This window comes from Bos mutus, chromosome 19 (assembly GCF_027580195.1).
Source record: "Bos mutus isolate GX-2022 chromosome 19, NWIPB_WYAK_1.1, whole genome shotgun sequence".
Taxonomy (NCBI): Eukaryota; Metazoa; Chordata; class Mammalia; order Artiodactyla; family Bovidae; genus Bos; species Bos mutus.
In genome coordinates this window covers 42,558,708-42,562,972 of record NC_091635.1, presented here as the reverse complement: position 1 = coordinate 42,562,972, position 4,265 = coordinate 42,558,708, and the positions used below count along the sequence as shown (strand labels likewise).

At 44.6% G+C, this 4,265-nt stretch overlaps 1 pseudogene; it reads left to right on the top strand.

The window, feature by feature from the left end:
• The first annotated feature begins 646 nt into the window (after nt 1-646).
• On the top strand, nt 647-2,290 carry LOC138992139 (ADP-ribosylation factor 4-like; annotated as a pseudogene).
• Nucleotides 2,291-4,265: the final 1,975 nt, after the last annotated feature.

Here is a 4,265-nt window from a genome sequence, read left to right as displayed (position 1 = left end):
TAAGAATCCTTCTGCCAATACAGTGGATGTGGGTTCAGTCCCTGGTCGGGAACTAAGATCCCACATGCCTTGGGGCAACTAAGCCCATGTGCTGCTTTTTTCGCCCATGACTACTTAGCCCATAGGACCACTGAGCTCGCGTGCTCTAGGGCCCGTGCTGCACAACAAGAAAAGCCGGTGGATTACAACAACAGCTTGCACGCCACAACGAAGACCCAGTGCAGGCAAAATAAAAATAAATAAATCAAAAACTTTTTAAAAAGAAGTGTATTGGGAGGCAATGCCAGGATGTTTCAGGAGACAAATGGGGATGTTAGACAGGGAAAAGGAAGGCACTACAAGCAGGGTACATTATTATTAAGCAAGTCACAACACTGGACACTGGACTTCAGAACTGATGGAAAACTCTGGGAGACACGTAGACTGTAGGTTCACCACTTGGCTGAACATTACAATCACCTGGGAGCTTTGAAAAACACAGGTGCCTGAATCCTCCAACAGAGACATGAATTTAATTGGTCTGGGATGAGGCTTGGGCACCAAAAATTTTTTATATTCCCTAGATGATCTAACATGCAGCAAAGTTTGAGTTACTGGTGTATAAAATACCCTCCAAGAGATGAAAAAACTGGGATGTTTCGGCACAGCCGAAGATTTAACGCCGGAGCCGGAGCTGCCCCGCCAGTCCTGGAGCAGGTCCTCATCCCGCTGTCCGGGAGCTTTTTCGGACACGCCGGCTAGCGAACCGTCCTCGCAGCCGTCTTTCTTCCTCAGCAGCTCTTTCCTCGCTGAGTTTTCTGGGAGCGTAAAAGGAGAAGGCCCGGGGACGCCCCAAACCCCTTTTGCTCCTGCCCATTGCAAGTGCCACTACCGCCATGGGCCTCACCATCTCCTCCCTCTTCTCCCGCCTCTTCGGCAAGAAGCAGATGCGCATTTTGATGGTTGGATTGGACGCTGCTGGCAAGACGACCATTCTGTATAAACTGAAGTTAGGGGAGATAGTCACCACCATTCCTACCATTGGTTTTAATGTGGAAACAGTAGAATATAAGAACATTTGTTTCACAGTATGGGATGTTGGTGGTCAAGATAAAATTAGGCCTCTCTGGAGGCATTACTTTCAAAATACCCAGGGTCTTATTTTTGTGGTAGATAGCAATGATCGTGAAAGAATTCAGGAAGGAGCAGAAGAGCTGCAGAAAATGCTTCAGGAAGATGAGTTGTGAGATGCAGTGTTGCTGCTTTTTGCAAACAAACAGGACTTGCCGAATGCTATGGCCATTAGTGAAATGACAGATAAATTAGGTCTTCAGTCCCTTCGTAACAGAACATGGTATGTTCAAGCCACTTGTGCTACACAAGGAACCGGTCTGTATGAGGGACTTGACTGGCTGTCAAATGAGCTTTCAAAACGTTAAATGAAGCTGGATATCTAACCAAGGACATGTTTGATAGAATTGGTCTAGGCTTGTTACAACAAAATTAGTTTGCATCTTGGTTATTAAACAGTATCCGGGACTGGTTTGGGCAGAATATTACTGCGTTTAAACTTATTTTGTTGCCAATTATTGTTTACCAAGTGTAATGTTGCCATTTAGCAATATGCTTGGTTTTAAAGAGATTCTCCTTAACTTGGGAAAAAAAAAAGTGTCCTCTTTTAATTTTACTTCCCTTAAGCCTAAATGCCTGGACTTAGCTAATGTGACACCTTTTAAATAAATCCATTTTGAATGTTTTTTTTTTTTGAGCCCACAGGAATAATGTTTTAAAGTTACCCCTTGCTACTTTAATGATACCTTTATCATTCCTGGGACAGTCTGCTGATTTAAAAAAATGTAGCATTCCATTTGTATTTATTTTCCCCCCTTGCCAAAAAGATTTTTTAATACTGCTTGTACCAGCCAGGGAAATGCTCCGAAACACTATTCAGATCTTGCACTGAGGAACTTCTATTTTTACCCCCATTGTTATTGACTCCTGGCTTCCATCAGCCAAGCTTACCTTGGTGTGGTTTAGATTTGATAATTAATTCTGTGCTAGATAAAAAGAGTGCATATGGAGATGATTTTTAATCCTCAGCAGATTGTCTTCCTTTATATTGTATCTTTTTTATGTTGCATGTTGCTTTTGGTATCAGCCTGACTCTTTGCCCAGTATATGATAGTTCTGCTGATGTTTTATTGTTTATTGGTGAACATATCTTCATTAAGAGTTTTTGGAAAACTCATCAAACTCAATAAGTTTTCTTCATAACCCATTTGGAATTATTCCTAATAAAATGATAAAAACATTTAAAAAAAAAAAAAAAAAAAAACTGGGATGTTTATCCACCAAGGCTTCATCCATCTTTGCTTGACAATGCTCGCTTGGCCACAAAAAAAGAGAATGCTCAGTTCTCTTGAGCAGAAAAAATAAACAAACAAACAAAAAAATTTCCTAAACCAAACTCACAGATGTTTATAATAAGCAACCTTGGTTGTATGAAGGTGAAATTGAACAGTATGTTGACAGCATCCATATGTCTCTAAAATGGGGATTAAAATTGTGTGAATTTTGGTGAGGATTAGTCAATGTTATTAAGTGCCTGGCACACAATGGGCACTCAATAAATGTTGTTATTATGATCTTTGCTGTGAGTTACTGGTGTATTCCCTTGGGATCCAGACAGAAACTCTGTACAAAGTGGATGCCCAGTGAGCATCAGTGAGTCTCTTGATCTCCCCTCTAAGACAGCAAGGCTGGAAACCTGAGTCAGTGCGGCTGCTAAGACACATCACCCAATCCTGCGGTCCCTGAGACTCTGAAACAGTGTCTCTCCCTAGACGATCTGATATTTTTAACCTTGGCGGCACAGTGGAATCACCTGAGGACTTCACGAGAAAATACGCACGCCTGGGTTCCTCCGCCAGGGATTTCTGATTTAATTGGTCTGGGGTGAGGCCTGGGCATTCTGGATTTGTAACAGCTCCCAGGAAGATTTTAATGTTGCAGACTTGGTGATTAACCAAAGGGTGGGGGTCGGGTGGAGGGTTGGGGGATGAGCAGGAATGGGAGTGTAGTTGCCTCATTTCCCCTGCTGTTCCAGTCCTGCTCTCTCCTCCGCTGTGTCCCCAGGGTTTCAAGAGAATCCAGTGTCTGGGAAAGAGGCATACTCGGGGCCTGGGTGGGCATGAGCACTGCTGCTCCCCACCTACAGGGCAGCTACTCACTGACATAGGTGGCTTTCTCATTCATTCTTCCATGTGCCCTCCCCCTGATCCAGCTAATAGGACCCTTGAGCCCACACCAGCTCACCCCAAAAGCACCCCCCTGAGTGCCTCTCACACATCAGGTTGCTAGGTGGGGGTGGGGTGGGCCCTGAGATGCCCCAGTCCTTACACTCCCTGCTCTCTAGAGGAGAATAACCCCCAACACCCACATGGACCAGGGCTGGGATGGAAGTCTGCATCCTTGCTGGGGGTATCAGGGAAGATCACTTCCTCCTGGGGTGGGAGGAGAGTGCTTAGTACAGGTTTTCTGGAGGAGCCTTATAGACATCCTCTGAGATAGGTAGGAGATTTATTCAAAAAGTCATCAGGAAGGAGGATGGGACAGTTTCAGATTCTTCAGGATGTTCCTTCCAGGCAGAGTGCTGGGTCCTCTACACGCATCATGAATAAAAGTAGTAACAGTAGAACATCCTGGAGGGCCAGTGTGGCCAAAAAACCAGAAACAATATTGTAACAAATTCAATACTTTTTAAAAATGGTCCTCATTAAAAAAAAAAAAAAAAAACACCAATCTTTAAAAAAAAAGTAATACAAGCTCACATGTGTTGTGCACCAGGACTCTTCAAAGTGCTCGTTTCATCCTCACAACACGCCTCTGAGCAGATCTTACTGTTCTCATCTTTCACAGATGAGGACACGGAGGCTTAGAGTGGGGCAGTGACTTATCCAAGGCCTCACAGTGGTGCTGTCAAGACTGTAACCCAGGCACGTCTGGCGGCTGATCTCCTCTCCTTAACTATCACATCAAAGGCCTCCCATCACCCTCTTTCATTCTCACAAGCCAATGAATGAGGTATCGCTCTCTTGCCCTTAATCAAAGACTATAAAGATCAAGGAGGCCACCGTCACATGCTGGGTAAAGAAGGTACAGATATAGGTCCAGTCCTGACCTGCCCGACCCAGAAACCCTGCCTGCTCCCAGGACCCAGCTCTCTTTCCACAGTCCCTCCCTGTCTGGGCAGATCTTAGTTCTCTTAAGCATTTCCTCCCCACCAG